Source organism: Pelodiscus sinensis, chromosome 1 (assembly GCF_049634645.1).
Source record: "Pelodiscus sinensis isolate JC-2024 chromosome 1, ASM4963464v1, whole genome shotgun sequence".
NCBI lineage: Eukaryota > Metazoa > Chordata > Testudines > Trionychidae > Pelodiscus > Pelodiscus sinensis.
This window is the reverse complement of record NC_134711.1, coordinates 2585331-2606915: the sequence shown is the minus strand read 5'-3', so window position 1 is coordinate 2606915 and position 21585 is coordinate 2585331. Positions and strand designations below refer to the sequence as shown.

At 49.2% G+C, this 21585-nt stretch overlaps 1 protein-coding gene across 3 annotated transcripts in view; it reads right to left on the bottom strand.

The window, feature by feature from the left end:
* Positions 1-4254, bottom strand: part of CALU (calumenin) — a 35328-nt gene extending 31074 nt beyond the window's left edge. For 2 of the 3 annotated variants that reach the window (XM_075924887.1, XM_075924878.1), the window contains exon 1: positions 4115-4254. The gene's annotated coding sequence lies outside the window, so the exon portion shown is untranslated. The remainder of the gene's footprint in view (positions 1-4114) is intronic. The other variant, XM_075924869.1, reaches the window with a different exon arrangement.
* Between the last annotated feature and the right edge of the window lie 17331 nt (positions 4255-21585).

Below are 21585 nucleotides of genomic sequence, written 5' to 3'. Positions count from 1 at the left end.
TTGAATCTCTCTAGTTCAGCACCCTGGCAACCTGACCAGTACTGAACCAAATAATCTGCTGAATCAAGGGAGCTCAATATTTTCCAGCAGCATTGCCAACAGTTCCACTGCTTACTGGGCTCTTAGAAGATATTTGGGGTAAATTAGAGTTAAACAGCACAGAACACCAAGAGCCAGAACTGGTGGCTGTAAACAAATATGGGACCATGGGAAACTTGGCCACACCCATGAAAAGTGAACATGTGGCTAACTAAAATCAAGCCGGATCACAGATGCTGCTGGACCACAGAGGTTCAACCTGTATTTCAAATTTTGATATTCTGATCAAAGACTATAACTGTACAACTTAACAAAAAGTTCTGCATATACAGATCTAAAAATCTTTAGTCACTAATTCAGGTCTTACAAAGCTACTCTAACCACAGACATTAGAACTATGAGAAGTATTAATACTTGTATACTGCTTTACATTTTCAAAGTTCTTACAAACACAGAGAATGTGGTAGTAGATGCTTCAGAGAAAAATACCAATATTCTATAATGAAACAAAACATTCAAAAAAGGCGAGGTGAGGGAAATTTTTCACCAACCTCAGTAAATTAGCAGTTGGCTTAATTCCTGAAGCATAAGGGTTTATATGAATATTTATCAAAATGTCTAATCCTACTAAGCCATGGCTTTAGTATCTCTTTGTTCAGGTCATTCCATAGATTAACTAAAAATCATATTTAAAAGCATTTCCTTTTATAAGGGCTAAATGTGTTGCTTTTTATTTATTGTATGTCCTTGTGTTATGAGAAGAGGAAGTCATTTGGCTGTTCCCACTTAACCTATGCTATGTCATTTTTCTATTTCTCTTTGTGCCATGATTTTTTCTACTCTCTAAATTAAGCTGTCCCCCATCTTTTAAATTGCTCCTCAGGTACAAATTGTTCTGTGCTTCTAGTCAATTTTATTACTATTCTCTGAACCCTAATCATATTATCCATTTGAGCTAGGATGACCAGAACGAAAACTCTTCTGTTAGGAATAATGCTGTTGGATGCTACAATTGCATTTTCTTCCATGCTGGATATTGACACTAACAACAGTTAGTTCTAACCTGTAAAGTTATACCATGGACATGAATCACGTTAATCCTTTATGCCATCCAAGCATTAGAATCCTCTGACAACCACATACTTGGTATCAGAGATTTAGTTCTAATGAAAAGATGTAAATAAGAAAAAAATCGTTAGTAAAAGGTATTACTAAAGAGAATGTTCTCTGCAAGTCATTAACAGCTCTGTCTAAAAAATGACAAAGCTTCTGCAACATCTAAATACGCTCCAAATTATGGTACAATCAATAAGAAAAGCAAGCCATTTACTTACCTCACTCATGTGATGTAGTGAAAAAAAAAAACCAACAGTATTTTTAAAATCAACCCCAGTCCACTCTCTATGGCTACGTCTAGACTGGCATGATTTTCCGGAAATGCTTTTAACGGAAAATTTTTCTGTTAAAAGCATTTTTGGAAAAGAGCGTCTAGATTGGCACGGACGCTTTTCCGCAAGAGCCATTTTCGCGATCGGGGCTTTTTTGCAGAAAACAAATCTGAGCTGTCTATACTGGCCCTTAGCTTTGCGCAAAAGGGACTTTTGCCCGAACGGGAGCAGCATAGTATTTCCGCAAGCAGCACTGATTTCCTACAGTAGGAAGTCAGTGCTTTTGCGGAAATTCAAGCGGCCAGTGTAGACAGCTGGCAAGTTTTTCCGGAAAAGCGGCTGATTTTCCGGAAAAACTGGCCAGTCTAGACACAGCCTATTAATCTACCTTCACAAATGGGTTTTGAAGTTCATAGCTAAGTACTAGGAAGTGGTTATTAGTGATTTTGTGTTGAGATCTATTTCAACAGGAGTTCACAGCTCTCTTGTATACGGTGAATGTTATTCTGAATGTTGATCTTCATGTTATGCCTTACTTGAAAATAGTCATCCGTAGAAAAAGATCACTCAATACCTCTTTGGCACTTCCAGAACTACAGTTCACATCTATACATCTAGTTGATATGTGGTAGACCCTGTAAATAAACGGGTCCAGGTCTACAACTAGGGCTCCTACATGCTACAATAATACATTAAAAAAAATATCTTCCAGTACACAGAAAAAACATGGACATGGACCTTGGAATTATGCTAAAGTTCTTTTTGTTTGTTTGAAATACTACTGACAGGTTCCATGAAACAGCCCACGGCTTAATGAATCTGTCTTTTTTCACAGAATCACCAGGTCTTTCCTCATGGTCATGGCGGAAAAGAGGAGTATACACTAAGCTAGTGGTGGAGAGGGAATGCTTAACATTACTCAAATTATTTCTGTAGATAAATGCAAAAAGTATGTACTAGCTTCGAAGTTTTTTCATTTCAAAAGCTGGTGGGTACAGCAAAGGTCACTGCTGTATAGGCTGGGCAAGGGGAAAAGAATGCAGTAACTCTCAGCATGAGACATGGAGACACAGCTGTAGTGTCCAACTGTGCTGTTTTTACAGAGATGACTATTTTAGTGGGATTACTTCACATACTCTCAATGTAGCTAGTCAATGTACAGACCCTGCGAGAAAACATAGAATGGAAGATTACTTGTTTAAACAAAATACAGGACTATGTAGCAATTTAAAAACTAACAAGATGGTTTATTAGATGATGAGCTTTCGTGGGCCAGACCCACTTCCTCAGATCAAATAGTGGAAGAAACTAGTCACAACCATATATACCAAAGGATACAATTTAAAAAAGATATAAAGATAATTGAGGAAGCTATCACCTCTAATATCATTAACTCACAGACATTTACCTTCCTTCCCCCCCGACACACATCCCCCTTCTGTTCTGTAATGTGATTTGTCCTTTTCATATGTGTTCACATTTTTTTAATTGTATCCTTTGGTATATATGGTTGTGACTATTTTCTTCCACTATTTGATCTGAGGAAGTGGGTCTGGCCCACGAAAGCTCATCATCTAATAAACCATCTTGTTAGTCTTTAAAGTGCTACATAGTCCTGTATTTTGTTTCAGCTACACCAGACTAACACAGCTACGTTTCTATCACTATTCTACTTGTTTAAAGGCATTTATAAAGGTCTTTATCATCTGGGTACTTAAACTCTACCTAGCTGTAAAAACTTAAACAACCAATAGTCTTGCAGCACCTTAGAGACTAACAAAACTTGTAGATGGTATCATGAGCTTTCGTGGGCACAACCCATTTCTTCACACTAACTCGGCTATCCCACCAAAGCTTTTCTACCTAATTGTGTTACGCATTAAGATGAAGCTGCAGGGGGTAGCAGAGTTAGTCTGTACAGGATAAACTTAAAAAACAAATGGCCTGGTAACACTTTATAGACTAACAAAACATACAGATGGTTTCTGCAGGAGCGACAAGGAGTCCTGTAGCACCTTATAGACTCACAGGCCTCCTTGTCGCCTGTGCAGATCCAGAGTAACAGGGCGACCCCTCGGATAGATGGTATCACGAGCTTTTGCGGGCGCAGAAGCCTCCTGATCCCATCTACACATTTGGTTAGTCTATGAAGTGCTACCAGACCCTGTGCCGGGCTACACATGAATACGAGTCACCAGCACAGCAAGGTCTCATTGGGAGAAGCTCGTCCCCCCGCACAGCTGGAATGGGGGCAGCTCGAAGCCTTCTCCAGCTCTCCCGTCGGCATTCGGGGAGTGAGACGGGTCAGCTTCCCAGCAGTGCCCCCCCCCGTTTCTCAGGAGGGGAGGCAGGAAGTCAGCTGCCCCCCCCCCCCCCCGCCGGGCCCACGTCCGGCCCGTAGGGGTCACCCACCGAGCGGCACGAGGCGAGCGCCTAGTCTGGGGGGGGGGGGGGGGCCGCGAGGCGCTGCAAATAACACCGGCCCGAGGCGGGGGAGGGGCGGCCCGCGCCAGTGCCGGGGGGGGGGGGGGGTCGCACTAGCACCCCCCTCAGACAAGCGCTGAGAGGCGGCCCTGGCCTCGCGCCGCACCGGGCCCCCGGCCGCGGCGGCGGGCGGCTCCTCCCCACCCCCCACCCCCCGGGATACGGGCCCCGGCGGGTGATGGCGACGCCCCCTCCCCTTTTACCTGCTCCTGCCACGAGCCCCTGCGGCTTCGCTCGCCCTCAGCGCGCCACCCGCCCCACGGCCGGAAACAGCGGCGCCGGCCCCGCCCCCTCGGCCACCCAATCACCGACCGCCCCCGCCCCTCTCGCCGCCACGCGCGGGGCTCCGATTGGGCGCGCGCTCCCCCTTCGCGGCCGGCGCGCGGCGGCGACGTGGCCGGGATTGGCTGGAAAGCGCCACGTCCTCAAGCGCGCGCCGGGCTCGCGGCTCCGCCCAGTTCAGGGCTTTCCCTTTCCTTGCTCCCTGACGCGGGAAAAGGGGGGGGGGGAGGCATCTCTGCGCAGGCGTCAGCGCGAGGCTGAGGATTGCGGCTGCCGCGAGGGCAGGAGTGACCGTTAGAAAGGGCGGGAAAAGGGGAGCATGTCCGTTAGCCGGGGGAGGGGCTGCGCGGGGCTCCTAGGTTACCTGAGCGCGGATTGCCCCTCCCCCAGCCCTGCTGACAGGCCCGGCCACACCCACCATGGCGTCACCACATCACAGAGCCCCCCCCGCCACGGCGTCACCACATCACAGTGCCCCCCCCCCGCCACGGCCTCACCACATCACAGTGCCCCCCCCCGCCACGGCACTACCACGTCACAGTGCCCCCCCCCCCCGCCATGGCTTCACTACGTCACAGTGCCCCCCCGCCATGGCGTCACCACATCACAGTGCCCCCCCCCCGCCATGGCGTCACCACATCACAGTGCCCCCCCCCCGCCATGGCTTCACCACGTCACAGTGCCCCCCCCCCCGCCACGGCCTCACCACGTCACAGTGCCCCCCCCCCGCCACGGCACTACCACGTCACAGTGCCCCCCCCCCCCGCCATGGCCTCACCACGTCACAGTGCCCCCCCGCCATGGCGTCACCACATCACAGTGCCCCCCCCCGCCATGGCGTCACCACATCACAGTGCCCCCCCCCCCCCGCCATGGCTTCACCACGTCACAGTGCCCCCCCCCGCCACGGCCTCACCACATCACAGTGCCCCCCCCCCCCGCCACGGCACTACCACGTCACAGTGCCCCCCCCCGCCATGGCCTCACCACATCACAGTGCCCCCCCCCGCCATGGCGTCACCACATCACAGTGCCCCCCCCCGCCATGGCTTCACCACGTCACAGTGCCCCCCCACCACGGCGCCACCACATCACAGTGCCCCTCCGCCACGTCCTCACCACGTCACAGTGCCCCCCCCGCCACGGCACCACCACGTCACAGTGCCCCCCCCCGCCACGGCCTCACCACGTCACAGTGCCCCCCCCGCCACGGCGCCACCACGTCACAGTGCCCCCCCCACCACGGCGCCACCACATCACAGTGCCCCCCCGCCACTGCCTCACCACGTCACAGTGCCCCCCCCGCCACGGCGCCACCACATCACAGTACCCCCCCCCGCCACGGCCTCACCACATCACAGTACCCCCCCCGCCACGGCCTCACCACATCACAGTGCCCCCCCCGCCACGGCCTCACCACGTCGCAGTGCCCCCCCCCGCCACGGTGCCACCATGTCACAGTACCCCCCCCACCATGGCCTCACCATGTCACAGTATCCCCCCGCCATGGCCTCACCACGTCACAGTGCCCCCCCACCATGGCCTCACCATGTCACAGTGCCCCCCCGCCATGGCCTCACCACGTCACAGTGCCCCCCCCCCCGCCATGGCGCCACCACATCACAGTGCCTCCCCCCATGGGATCACCACATCACAGTGCCCCCCCATGGGATCACCACATCACAGTGCCCGCCCACCATGGCATCACCACATCACAGTGCCCCACCCGCCAGCCATGGCATCACGACATCACAGTACCCCCCCCCCGCCATGGCGTCACCACATCACAGTGCCCCGCCCGCCATGGCGCCACCACATCACAGTGCCCCCCCGCCATGGCGTCACCACATCACAGTGCCCCGCAGGTTGACTGCACGCTGTGTGAAGAAGAACTTTCTCTTATTAGTTTTAAACCTGTTTCCCATTAATTTCATTTGGTGTCCTCTAGTTCTTATATTATGGGAACAAGTAAAGAACTTTTCCTTATTCACTTTTTCCACACCACTCATGATTTTATAGACCTCTTTTCTAAACTGAAAAGTCCCAGTCTCTGTAGCCTCTCCTCATATGGGACCTGTTCCAAACCCCCCATTTTAGCTGCCCTTTTCTGAACCTTTTCCAATGCCAAAATATCTTTTTTGAGGTGAGGAGATCATATCTGTACGCAGTATTCAAGATGTGAGCGTACTATAGTTTTAGAGAGGGGCAGTATGATATTCTTCATCTTATTTTCTATTCCTTTTTTAATAATTCCTAGCACCCTATTTGCTTTTTTGACTGCCGCTGCACACTGCATGGATGTTTTCAGGGAACTATCCACGATAACACCAAGATCGCTTTACTGATTAATTGTAGTTAAATTAGCCCCCATCATATTGTATGTACAGTTGGGTTATTTTTTCCAATGTGCATTACTTTACACTTATCCACATTAAATTTCATTTGCCATTTTGTTGCCCAATCACTCAGTTTGGTGAGATCTTTTTGAAGTTCTTCACAGTCTGCTTTGGTCTTGACTATCTTGAACAGTTTAGTATCATCCACAAACTTTGCCACCTCACTGCTTACCCCTTTCTCCAGATTGTTTATGAATAAGTTGAATAGGATTGGTCCTAGGACTGACCTTTGGGGGACACCACTAGTTACCCCTCTCCATTCTGAAAATTTACCATTTATTCCTACCCTTTGTTTCCTATCTTTTAACCAGTTCTCAATCCATGAAAGGATCTTCCCTCTTATCCCATGGCCATGTAATTTACACAAGAGCCTTTGGTGAGGGACCTTGTCAAAGGCTTTTTGGAAATCCAAGTATACTATATCTACTGGATCCCCCTTGTCCGCATGTTTGTTAACCCCTTCAAAGAACACTAATAGATTAGTAAGACAGGATTTCCCTTTACAGAAACCATGTTGATTTTTGCCCAACAAATTACTCTTTTCTATGTTTCTGACAATTTTATTCTTTACTATTGTTTTGACTAATTTGCCCGGTACTGATGTTAGACTTACCGGTCTGTAATTGCCAGGATCGCCTCTAGAGCCCTTTTTAAATATTGGCGTTATGTTAGCTGCCTTCCAGTTCTTGGGTACAGAAGCTGATTTAAAGGATAGGTTACAAACCACAGTTAATAGTTCCACAATTTCACATTTGAGTTCTTTCAGAGCCTTTGGGTGAATGCCATCTAGTCCCGGTGATTTGTTACTGCTGAGTTTTTCAATTTGTTCCAAAACCTCCTCTAATGTCACTTCAATCTGGGACAGTTGCTCAGATTCATCACCCACAAAGGACGATGTTGAGAATCTCCCTAACATCCTGATCTGTGAAGACTGAAGCAAATAAATCATTTAGTCAATCCGCAATGGCTTTATCGTCCTTGATTGCTCCTTTTGTATCTCGATCGTCCAGGGGCCCCAAAGGTTTTTTAGCAGGCTTCCTGCTTCTAATGTAATTAAAAAAACATTTTGCTATTACTTTTAAAGTTTTTGGCTAGCTGTTCCTCAAAATCTTTTTTGGCTTTTCTTATTACAGTGACCCGCCATGGCATCACCACATCACAGTGCCCCACCTGCCATGGCATCACCACATCACAGTGCCCCACCTGCCATGGCATCACCACATCACAGTGTCCCACCCGCCATGGCGTCACCACATCACAGTGTCCCACCCGCCATGGCATCACCACATCACAGTGCTTCACCCCACCATGGCGTCACTACATCACAGTGCCCCACCCACCATGGCATCACCACATCACAGTGCCCCACCTGCCATGGCATCACCACATCACAGTGCCCCACCTGCCATGGCATCACCACATCACAGTGTCCCACCTGCCATGGCGTCACCACATCACAGTGTCCCACCCGCCATGGCATCACCACATCACAGTGCTTCACCCCACCATGGCGTCACTACATCACAGTGCCCCACCCACCATGGCATCACCACATCACAGTGCCCCACCTGCCATGGCATCACCACATCACAGTGTCCCACCCGCCATGGCGTCACCACATCACAGTGTCCCACCCGCCATGGCATCACCACATCACAGTGCCCCAGCCGCCATGGCATCACCACATCACAGTGCCCCACCCGCCATGGCATCACCACATCACAGTGCCCCAGCCGCCATGGCGTCACCACATCACAGTGCCCCACCTGCCATGGCATCACCACATCACAGTGTCCCACCCGCCATGGCATCACCACATCACAGTGCCCCACCCGCCATGGCATCACCACATCACAGTGCCCCACCTGCCATGGCATCACCACATCACAGTGCTTCACCCGCCATGGCATCACCACATCACAGTGCCCCACCTGCCATGGCATCACCACATCACAGTGCCCCACCTGCCATGGCATCACCACATCACAGTGCTTCACCCGCCATGGCGTCACCACATCACAGTGCCCCACCTGCCATGGCATCACCACATCACAGTGCCCCACCCGCCATGGCATCACCACATCACAGTGCCCCAGCCGCCATGGCATCACCACATCACAGTGCCCCAGCCGCCATGGCGTCACCACATCACAGTGCCCCACCTGCCATGGCATCACCACATCACAGTGTCCCACCCGCCATGGCATCACCACATCACAGTGCCCCACCCGCCATGGCATCACCACATCACAGTGCCCCACCTGCCATGGCATCACCACATCACAGTGTCCCACCCGCCATGGCATCACCACATCACAGTGCTTCACCCCACCATGGCGTCACTACATCACAGTGCCCCACCCACCATGGTATCACCACATCACAGTGCCCCACCCCACCATGGCTTCACCACATCACTGTGCCCAACCCACCACAGCATCCCCACTTCACAGTGCCTAACCTGCTATGGTGTCACCACATCATGGTGCCTGGCTTGCCATGGTGTCAAATCTGCGTATCTCACTGCTGCCTCAAGCCCTCCCCGCCAGGGTGAGGTGCTGCCAGGCACCAGGTTGTGTGCAGCCGATGGCAAGCAGCAATCCGCACCACAAGCTGGAGTCTTCACACCCTTGGTGCTGCGTTGCTGGGAATGAAGTAGCTTTAGCTGCCAGACCCTCCCAGCCATGTTAGTGTCACGGCTCAGCCTGACCCAGTGGTGTGTTGTTGGCGTGTGCAAGGCATGCATTGCACACCCAAGTGGTTGCATGCAGGGCCGGCCTTAGGTCGATTCGCCCAATTCCCCCGAATAGAGCCCTGCGCCTAAAGGGGCCCCATACCCTGAACCCGGAAGCGTGCCAGGCACTATGGGCGGCAAGTGAATATTCAGAGCCGGGAGCCCTGCTCCAGTAATATGTGGAGCTGTGTCTCTCCCCCGGATCTGCCTGGAGCGGGCCCCCTTGTGGGCCCCCCATGCATCCTCCCACCCCACCCCCAGAGCATCCCCCTCAGCCCCAGACCATCCCTGCCGTGCGCAGCTCTCAGTGCAGCTCCCCCTCACTGGCACGCGCTGCTGCCATGCATGGCATTTGCAGGTGAGCAGGGAGGACACTCGGGCGTGACGTAATGTCACAGCCTGGGACTTTAAAACTCTTCGGCACCACATTGCGTCATGTGGCCTAGCTCTGGGTTCGAAGTCTGGGGCCCAAGCGCAGACTCCAGCCCCACAAAGTGGAAGGCAGAAGGTAGGGGAGGGGGAAAACTGGGGGGTGGAGAAAGGAAGAGGCTTGTGCAGAGGGGGAGAGGGGAAGAGGAAGGGACCAAGAGACAGGATGGAGATGAGACAAATGCCAGGGGGCCAAGTGGAGACAATGAGGAAAAGGGCAGGAGGGGAGGTGTCAGTGGGAGGGGGGACAGGGTGATGCTGGGAGAGGAGAGGGGAAGGGCACTGGGGACTAGAGGGGGGAGGGGGAGGTGCTGGGAGAAGGCTTGAAAGAAGGGATGGGCATGAGAAAGGTGGGGATGGAGCAAGTCATGTGTGAGGGGGCAGGAGGGGAAAGGGGCAGAGAGTGGTGAGGGGGAGGGCATCAAGGAAAAAGAGGGCAAAGGGTGCAGGGGCAGTAAGGGAAGGGGGGGCACCAGGAGGGTGCAGGGCTAAGGGAACGTGCGGGTGCCAGGAGATTCTGGGGGTGAAGCAGAAGGGCAGACACTTGCAGGGAGGGACCAGCACCAGAGGAGAGAGGCAGGGCAGGTGTGTAGAGGGAGGTGTTAGGAGAGGGGATAAGGAGGGGTAGCTCACATGATCAGAGTGGGGCTACTGGAGGAGTGGGCACAGAGGGGAGAGAAGGGCTGGTGGAGGGGGGGCAGGTCGCAGGAGGGCTGAGGGCAGTGAGAAGGGCAGGAGTCAGGACAGCAGAGGAGGGTGAGGAATTGGGAGGCAGCAGGCACCAGGGGAGCTGATGGAGCAAGGGGAGGAGACATGGCAGCAGAGAGAAAAGGTAAAGGTTTATAAAATATTTATTAATAACTTGGGAGCCACAGTGGCACATCCAAAGAAGCCACATGAACTCAGTACTGGTGCACAACACAAAATCCATTCTGCTCAGAGGAGGAAACTCTTAGGCTATGTCTACACTGGCGGCTTCTTGTGCAAGAACATCTTGCGCAAGGGTTCTTGTGCAAGAAGTCTTGCACAAGAACACGACCACGCTGCCATGTGTGAGCTGTGCTTTTGCGCAAGAGCATCCATGGCAGTGTGGATGCTCTCTTGAGCAAGAAAGCTCCAATGGCCATTTTAGCTACAGGGGTTTCTCGTGCAAGAAATCCCTGCTGAGCATCCACACTGCCCTCTTGTGCAAGAGAGCTTACACCTGTTAGAAAAGAGCGTAGTTCTTGCACAAGACACCCTCTCTTACCACGCCTACTGTAAATTTCCTTGCTCAAGAGCAGGCGGGCTGCTCTGTGGGTTCTTGCGCAAGAACGGCTGTACTCGCGCAAGAAGCCGTGAGTGTAGACATAGCCTTAGAGGGAACCCTTCCCCCCGTCTCTCCGCCCCCGAGTTAATGTCCCACACATTGGGGTTAATGCCATTGCAGGATAGTTGCATGAGGGGGGTTTGGTGGGGGCCAAACTAATCCCTGTTGGTAGAAGGATGGTGGGAAAAGTCCTTCGAGTGGGGTGACATGACACCTTTTACTTCTGGTCATGTGTCCATCTTGCCCCGAGCGTGCTACCTCCAGAGGCCTCCAGAGGGGGTGTGGCTAATGGGGGTCGGTGTGTGGTTAACAGCGGTTGGGGGTGTGGCTAATGGGGCATCCCCAAAACGTATACAAATCTTCCGCCCCTGCTGGCCCTGGAGGAGGAGTGCGTCGGCCACAGGAGGCATGAGTTTAGTGCAGGGTTTTCCTGTGCTGCGGGAAGGGGTGTGGTGGGGATTTTTTGTGCGCCTTTTTTTTTTGCTCAACCAAAATTGCTGTGGAGCTCCGTTAGAATTGTTTGAATTGGGCCCCGCACTTCCTAAAGCCGGCCCTGCATCTGGGGTTATACCTCAATCATTTCCTCACCTGCATCTGGGGTTATACCTCAATCATTTCCTCACCTGCATCTGGGGTTATACCTCAATCATTTCCTCACCATGCATGGAGCTTTGGGCATTGGTCACCTCGCACCTTCCTATTTTCTGTCTGGGACAACCTGAAAAGAGTCGGGTATGGAGGGACGCGGTGGTGCAGCTGCAGTTCTGCTGTGGTAGTGCTAAAATGTGATTCAGCGGCAAGAGGGTTTTTCTGTTGTGATGGTAAATCCGCCTCACGAAGGGGTGGTAGTTACGGGTTGAAGGACAATTTTTTTCCATTGACCCAGCTGTATCTGCAGAGGGGGTTTCATCGACCCTAATTATGTTGCACAGGGTCGGATATTTCCCACAGCATGGAGCAGTGTAGCTGGATTAACCTGTTTTAGGTGTAAAAAAGACTTTCCTGAGCGCTGTAATACCTTAGTTCAGGGATGAGCAACCAGAAATGGTGCATGGGCTGCATGAGTGGGAAGTGTGTGGAGCAGGTGCCCCAGTATGTGAGCCACATGAGAGCACTGGGTACTTACAGCCCACTCTATGAGCCTCATTTAGCACGGACACTCTAATTGACAATCTTTCCCCCCTATTTTTGTCCCTTCTCTTTCCCTCCCCATCCCTTCTCTTTCTCTGCTATTTCTTTGTACTCTGGACCCCTACTCCATTCATCTGAAGAAGTGGGCTGTGCCCACGAAAGCTCATGACACCATCTCCATGTTGTGTTAGTCTCTAAGGTGTTGCAGGACTATGTGTTGTTTTTTAAGTTTTTTTTCAGTTACAGACAAACAGGGCTCTCCCTCTGAGATTTAGGCTATGTCTAGACTACAGGCTTCTTTCGGAAGAAGCTTTTTTCTAAAGAGATCTTCTGAAAAATCTTCTTCTGAAAGAGCGTCCACACTGCAAAAGTGCATCAAAAAATCTATCTGCTTTTTTGAAAGAGTGTCCAGACTCAATGGACGCTCTCTTGCATGTAAGCTGCGATTGCTATGGACAGAATGGCCACCAGGGCACCTGTGCTTTTTCCTTTTTCCTCTTCTTCTGAAAAAACTCCCTCTTCCATATCCACACACGCCTTTTTGCAAAACTGCTCTTTTACAAAAAGGCTTCTTTTTCATAGAATGAGGATTACCAATGCCAGAAAAACCCCTTTGTTCTTTAGATTTTCTTGTGGAAGAACGCAATTGCAGTGTGGACGTTCCTCACGTTTTGTTGGAAAAACGTCTGTTTTTCCGACAAAACTCTGTAGTGTAGACATACCCTTAGAAGCTATAAACAGACACCGAAGTGTTAAAAGTCATTATCATACAATTCCAGAGGCAAGGCGAGAGAATGCCTGGACTGAGAGCCTACATGCACAGAAGTCCTATGCCAAGAGATGATGCTTGTCCAGCCAGAGGCACATGGGGTAATAACTGTATGAAATATGGACATTTTGCAGCTGTTTGCCACACCAAAGCAATCGGACAATTGACTCATAGCACCGATAACCAAGAGCCATTGTTTCTGGGACCTATCACTTGTGGTGATAGAGAGCCTGCCTGGAGAGTGAAACGGAACATTCCTGGCAATGTTGTTGCAAACACGACTGACCCAGGATACTAGAGAGAGGAGGTGGGTGAGGTAATAGCTTTTATTGGACCAACTCAAGTTAGTGCGAGAGACAAGCTTTCAAGCATACCCAGAGTGCTTGGTCAGGTCTGGGAAGCATATGCAGAATGGCACAGCTAAGTAGAACGTAGAAAGTTTCTTTGGCTGTGGCAATCGGAGTCCATTTCCCAGACGTGCTGAAGAATGCTGTCTCTCTCCCCGGCAGACGTTGCTCCAATAAAAGACATTACTTCACTCATCTTGTCTCTTGAAGATTCCTGGCGAAACTATTGACTTAAATGGACTCAGGGGCTGACCTCAATCATCCCAGAAGGGATTAACATTCCTGCGCAACCTCTCCCAGAGCTGAAGTCGCCTGACACAGCTCAGACTAGCCCTGGCAGTACTCTGAACAGCACGGGCCAGTTCACCACGGAAACCACATACAAAGACCAAAGCTTTGCGTACGAAGTGCAGGCAATTAAAGGATCCAAGACCAACAACCTCTCAGCCACAGTGTGGCAGCCATGGTCGGGCAAATGAGAGAGGTAGAAAAACGTGACGGAGGACTGGATGAGATTGGACTTTTGAAAGGAGATCCAATACAAATCAACGTATGAGACAATGCTGAGCCCATACAGTGCGCAAACACCCCTCTTGGCAGTGAAAAGAGACCAGGAGGAAACCAGCTGCAGCTCTATGTGAATTCAGAGGTTGTTATTACGTGGCGGGAGTAGACAATGTTTCCTAGTATATAGAAAGACGTAATACGGTGCAGTGTTACTAAGAAACTGAATGGTACTTTTGCCCAGTCTAGCATCCCTGAACAACTAGGGATGGCCAATAGATCAGAATTCACTGCCGCAGTATCTAAGTCCTTCTAAACAAAGTATCACATTACCCAAAAGTGAATGGAGATTCTGAGAGAGCCGTGCTGATAGTCAAGTAAATCCTACAGCAGGAAGAGCTATTCCTTACAGATCAACTCCAACAGCGGCTACTGGATATAGTCTCACACGGCTCCTGATGGAAGGTAGAAAGGCTTTTCCTGCTGCCATATTGAAGGGGCCAAGGCCTTCTTTGGTCTGCAGTCGTATCAGGAAAGCAGGAGCCATGAGCTAAGAAGCAGAAAGTTACAGCCTCACACCGTCACACGCCATCTAAATGACATGAAAACAAGGCGATATTGGGCTGTTGAGAAGGCGACCCTGTTCTAGTAGCACCCACCATCACCAGATAAAGAAACAAACCTCAAGGTGGCTAAAGGAAAACTTCGATAGCACTCTGCTTGGCAAGGAATCACTTAGCCACCAATGTGGTCGTGAAACCTCAAATTCTTGGGTGTTTTGTCTTTATGGGCCCCTATTGTTTAGCTGAATGGTCTCTGTCGGATTCTTTGATTGTTTCTGTCTGTGGCATAATTCATTTTGCTAGGTGTAAATCAGCTACAGTAGGCGGGGTAGGGTTGGTGAAAGGACCATTTTACAATCTTAGGATGGATTAGAAAACAGTTTAATTATTTTAATACAACGATTGGTTAAGGTGCAGCCAAACAAGATGGGAAATTCACTGGATACGCTGGGGTCTAAAGGAAGTGCTTTGGCGTCAACTGCAAGACACAGTCCCAAGGCTAGCACTGCCAGATCTCAACACCCCGCTAATCACGTTATGCAGAAACTGGAGTCCGCCACTGACCTGATCCTGACTCACCAGCAAGAGACGTTCATCTGCTTTTTGGGGAGTGGTGAGCAGCGTATGTTTAGTGTGTGAGTTCTGCTTTGGTGATTGTTAATAAACAGAGGTGAAGGATATTACTGTGTAAGGCTCTCTACAGGGTATTTTACCAATGAAACCCACAAAAGAGTATGCCTTGAGCCCTAGGAACTGGGTCTGGGTGGGGGGTTACACCTTGAGCCCACGGAAAGGTAAATGTGGGTGCCAGAGCGGGCAGCAGACTTCAGCGGGCCCTAGGCAAGGTGGAGGGGTGGCTCTGGGCCCCTGGAAGGGGTGGAGCCTCAGACAAAAGGGGTGGGACTGGGGCTAGCCTCCCCCAGCCTGCCATTCAGCGCTGCCTCACACACAACACCCAGGGCTCCACCGGTGATTTAAAGGGCCAGTCGCTGCCGTTGCTGCTGTAGCAGTAGTGACGTCTGGGAGCCCCAGGCCTTTTTAAATCACTAGGATCTGGGGAAGCTGCCCTCTTTGCACAGTGGTGCAAATAAACCAAAGTTCTGGCTGGTACAGGAGGGGGAGGGCTCACCAGCTGGGGAGGACATGTCCTGCCTATGTGACCCCCCCCCATGGGACTCCATCCCTCCGCCAGCCTGGGACCTCCACACTCTTCCCCTCCCCTTCCCATCCCACATTACCTGAAGAGAAGGAGGTTGGGGGTGGGACAGCGAGAAGGGAGCAGAACTGCAGCAGCTCCTCCGGCTGCTGACTGCCGTAGTGTCCGTAGCCCTGCCCTCCAGGCCCTAGCTCTGTACACAGAGATGTGGCAGCCATTGGAGGGGCTAATCGACCTACCAGTACGAGGAGTACTGGTAGTTCGAATTACAGATCCTAATTCGAACTACCTACTCCATGCTGCGTGTAACCGCGGGCACGGAGTTCGGACTAAGGGGGATTTAAAAATGGCGGCGCCCAGGAAGATGCAAATGAAGCCCAGGATATTTAAATCCCGGGCTTCATTTGCAACTCTGGTTGCCCTCATTTGTCTACCTAACTCGAACTAACGAGCTAGTGTAGACATACCCTCAGAGATCTGGTAGGTCTCAAACTGGGTGACTGTGTTTGTGTCAAACAGAGTGGAGAAAAGCGGACAACTGCAGCTGTTGTAAAATCGAAAGAATTCAGTGCCCAGATCACGTGACTGAGGCTGACCATGAAGGGTTCAACAGAACCCCTGGGCCGGACATCTGCAGTTTGCCACTTGGAAAGAACAATCAACAGCATAAACGCTACAGAGTGTGGCTGCAGAACACGGTCAGGAAGACTGGAGAATTCCAAACCGACAGAGCCAGTCCTGGCAAGGAACAGACAGCTGGGTGACCAAGTTGTGATGCATTCAGGGTATGTACTTAGAAAATCAGAACAGAGACGCTTAACAGCCAGATCCAAAGTGAACATGAAAGAGAAGAGTCATCTGAAGACGTGGGTTGCACCCATGAAAGCGCATGATACCATCTACCGTGTTTTGTTAGTCTTTAAGGTGCTACTAGTCTATTGATTATTTTTAAAGTTTTTTCATGAAAGAGATGGTACGCCTACACTGCACACTTATTTCGAAATAAGCTCTTCTGGAATAGTTATTCTGAAATAACTTATTTTGAAATAGCATGTCTTCTCTGCAGGGAAGCCTCAAAATTAGTCCAAGGCAGGCTTCCCTAATGTGGATATGCGATCTCGATTTAGAGCCCCAGGAGGCACCGGGGAAGAATAATTCAAAATGGCCCCTCAAAATAACAGCAGTGGAGCATCTACACATGTCTTATTTTGAAATATCTATTTTAGAATAGGCATTATTCCTTGTAGAATGAGGTTTACAGATTTCGGAATACGCCCTCTGTTATTTCGAAATTATTTTGAAAAAATAGAATGGCAGTGTAGACGCTCACAGTGTTACTTCGAAATAATGCTAGTTATCTCAAAATAACGGTGCAGTGTAGACTCACCCAGAGTGTGAATGGTGTGTAACTGTTGTGTGTGGTAGGAATGTGGAACTCACAGAGGAAGAGATAATAGGGTGTTAAATAACACTGGTCTACAATTTTTTAGACGTCGTCTGCTTCAGAGATAAAATGTGCTATTTATTATGTATTTTGATGTTCTGAATTCAAATATGACAATTAAAACAACTGATTGGCTACTGTTTCCAAGATATTTAAGTTTTTATATTTTACGTCTATGTATATTATGTATAGTAGAGTTTTAATCATAAATTGTAAACCTAGGTCTTTTCATGTGTTTATGGTTGCTTTACATGATAATATTTCACCTGTCCTGTTTATGTAACACTTTAAAAATCAGCAAAAGGCTTATATAAATAAAATGTATTATGAAACAAAAGGCAAAAAACTATCATGTACGTAGTTTAGTCCTATTCAGTGTCTACTCGGCGCTTCTTGGCTTATCTCTTGTATTCATTAAATGGAGCATCTCTTGTCACTGTCCAGCAATAGTCTGCAAGCATTGATGGGCTCCATTTGCCCTGATAGCATTTCTCCATTGTTGCAATGTCCTGGTGAAATCGCACGCCGTGCTCGTCGCTCACTGCTCCGCAGTTCGGTGGAAAAAAATCTAGATGAGAGTGCAAAAAATGTATCTTTAGTGACATGTTGCAACCAAGGCTTTTGTACACCTTGAGGAGGTTTTCCACCAACAACCTGTAGTTGTCTGCCTTGTTGTTTCCAAGAAAATTTATTGCCACTAACTGGAAGGCTTTCCATGCCGTCTTTTCCTTGCCACGCAGTGCATGGTCAAATGCATCATCTCGAAGAAGTTCATGAATCTGAGGACCAACAAAGACACCTTGCTTTATCTTAGAATCATAGAATCATAGAGCTGGAAGAGACCTCAGAAGGTCATCAAGTCCAGCCCCCTGCTCTAGGCAGGACCAATTCCAACTAAATCAACCCGGCCAGGGCTTTGTCAAGCCGAGACTTAAACACCTCTAGGGATGGAGACTCCACTACTTCCCTAGGTAACCCATTTCAGTGCTTCACCACCCTCCTAGTGAAATAGTTTTTCGTAATATCCAACCTGGACCTCTCCCACCACAACTTGAGACCACTGCTCCTTGTTCTGCCATCTGTCACTACTGAGAACAGCCTCTCTCCATCCTCTTTGGAACCTCCCTTCAGGAAGTTGAAGGCTGCTCTCAAATCCCCCCTCACTCTTCGCTTCTGCAGACTAAACAGACCCAAGTCCCTCAGCCTCTCCTCATAAGTCATATGCTCCAGCCCCCTAATCATTTTGGTTGCCCTCCGCTGGACCCTCTCCAATGCGTCCACATCCTTTTTGTAGTGGGGGGCCCAGAACTGGACACAATACTCCAGATGCGGCCTCACCAAAGCCGAATAAAGGGGAATAATGACATCTCTGGATCTGCTGGCAATGCTCCTCTTAATGCAACCTAATATGCCATTAGCCTTCTTGGCTACAAGAGCGCACTGTTGACTCATATCCAGCTTCTCATCCACTGTAAACCCCAGGTCCTTTTCTGCAGAACTACTACTTAACCGGTTGGTCCCCAGCTTGTAACTATGCTTGGAATTCTTCTGTCCCAAGTGCAGGACTCTACACTTGTCCTTATTGAACCTCATCAGATTTCTTGTGGCCCAATCCTCCAATTTGTCTAAGTCATTCTGTACCATATCTCTGCCCTTAAGCGTATCTACTTCTCCCCCCAGCTTAGTGTCATCCGCAAACTTGCTGAGGGTGCAATCCATCCCTCATCCAGATCATTAATAAAGATATTGAACAAAACCGGTCCTAGAACCGAACGTTGGGGCACTCCGCTAGAAACCGACCGCCATCCTGACATCGAGCCATTGATCAGTACCCGCTGGGCCCGGCCTTCTAGCCATCTTTCTATCCATCTTACCGTCCATTTATCCAATCCACATTCCCTTAACTTGCTGGCAAGAATATTGTGGTAGACTGTATCAAAAGCCTTGCTAAAGTCAAGGTATATAACATCCACTGACTTCCCCATGTCCACAGAGCCAGTTACCTCATCATAGAAGCTAATCAGATTGGTCAGGCACGACTTGCCCTTTGTGAATCCATGCTGACTCTTCCTAATCACTTTCCTCTCATCCAAGTGCCTCAATATGGATTTCTTAAGGATCCCTTCCATGATTTTTCCAGGAACCGAGGTAAGACTGACCGGCCTATAGTTCCCTGGATCATCCTTCTTCCCTTTTTTGAAGATGGGCACTACATTTGCCTTTTTCCAGTCATCTGGGATTTCTCCCAATCTCCACGACTTTTCAAAGATAATAGCCAAAGGCTCCACAATGACATTTGCTTCTTAGCTTCACTTACCCTTGGAAATTTTCCATGGAGGTACTTGAAAGCTGCTTGTGTTTTGTCCATGGCCTTGACAAAGTTCTTCATCAGACCCAGCTTGATGTGTAAGAGTGGTAACAAAATCTTCCTTGATTCAACAAGTGGTGGATGCTGAACACTTTTCCACCCCGGCTCCAATGACTGTCGGAGTGGCCAATCTATCTTGATGTAGTGGGAATCTCTTGCAATCTATCTTGATGTAGTGGGAATCTCTTGCAATCTATCTTGATGTAGTGGGAATCTCTTGCACGACTATCCCATTCTCAGAGAAAACAGCAGTACTCTGTGTATCCAGTCTGCAGACCAAGCAAGAGAGCAACAACCTTCAAATTGCCACAAAGCTGCCACTGATGTTGGTCATAGCTTATGCACCTCAAAAGTTGTTTCATGTTGTCATAGGTTTCCTTCATATGGACTGCATGACCAACTGGAATTGATGGCAAAACACTGCCATTATGCAGCAAAACAGCTTTAAGACTCGTCTTCGATGAATCAATGAACAGTCTTCACTCATCTGGATCGTGAACGATGTTGAGGGCTGCCATCACACCATTGATGTTGCAGGCTACAAGATCACCTTCCATGAAGAAGAATGGGACAAGATCCTTTTGATGGTCACGGAACATGGAAACCCTAACATCACCTGCCAGGAGATTCCGGTGCTGTAGTCTGGAGCCCAACAGCTCTGCCTTACTCTTGGGTAGTTCCAAATCCCTGACAAGGTCATTCAGTTCACCTTGTGTTATGAGGTGTGGTTCAGAGGAGGAGGATGGGAGAAAATGTGGGTCCTGTGACATTGATGGTTCAGGACCAGAAGTTTCATCCTCTTCCTCATCTGACTCAAGTGAGAATGATTCTGGTGCATCAGGAACCAGCAGTCCTTCTCCGTGGGGTACTGGGCATATAGCTGATGGAATGTTTGAATAATGAACAGTCCACTTTTTCTTCTTTGACACACCTTTCCCAACTGGAGGCACCATGCAGAAGTAAAAATTGCTGGTATGATCTGTTGGCTTTCTCCAAATCATTGGCACTGCAAAAGGCATAGATTTCCTTTTCCTGTTCAACCACTGACGAAGATTTGTTGCACAAGTATTGCAGCATATGTGTGGGGCCCACCTCTTGTCCTGATCTCCAATTTTGCAGCCAAAATCAAGGTGATAGGCTTTCTTAACCATAGTGGTTATACTGCGCTTTTGTGATGGAAAAGTCACTTCACCACAAACATAGCAGAAGTTATCTGCACTGTTCACAAAAGTACGAGGCATCTCTGCTCACTTTGGCTAAACAGAAACGTGTCCCTTTGCAAAATCAAACACTGACAAATAAGAGCATGACACTGTATGATTTCTAGAGCTGATATAGGGCAATTTCTTCAGCAGAGTGATGTAAGCTTCGTTATGATTGCATCATCCATGACTTCTAGGAATAACATGATGCGATTCATATCATGTATGACGCAATGCCAGCTTCAGATTGCATCATTCATTGTTTTGCCTAAAAAGCAAGTACTGTCCAAACCCAGTCATAGCTTTATTCATAGATCCAGTCAAAGATGTATTTTAGTCATTTCTGGTTTAAATTGAGATCCCTTCCCTTTATAACTCACTTATCCTCCGCCATTCACAAGTCAAGGGTCGTATATACTGACCCAATAGCATATCTTGAAAACTAGAGCCAATCAACAATTTTAAACATCATTTTCATTCTCAGTGACCCAGCATTAGTAAAGTTTGACTACATTTATTTCAGAAGCGTTTTGGCTGTAGAGCAGTGTAATGTGATACTGTTCATTGAAGGATTTTGATTTGATGAACACAGCTGAGCCATGTCTACACTAGGAAACTATTTTGAAATTAGCAAATTCGACTTAATAACTCCCAATTTAACAAATTCAAACTAGTGTGTCCTCATTACGGGGAAGTCTCGAAAGGAGTCCCAGGCAGGCTCCGTTAATGTGGACGCGCTACCTCAGACTTACAGCCCCAGGAAGCACTGGGAGTCATTACTTCAAATGACTCTGGGGAGCAGTTATTTCGAAAGAGCGGCACCGGCGTGTCCACGTGGCCACCATTATGAAATTACTATTTCGGAATTGGCATTACTCCTGATGAAAAGCAGGAGTAGAGATTTCAAATGTTGTAGCCCGTCATTTCGAAATAATGGGCGTGGCAGTGTAGACGCACTGCTTATACATTTGACTGGCGGGAGGGGTTATTTTGAAATCAAGTCCTAGCGTAGGCCAGGGCCTAGAGCGTATAAGCAAATG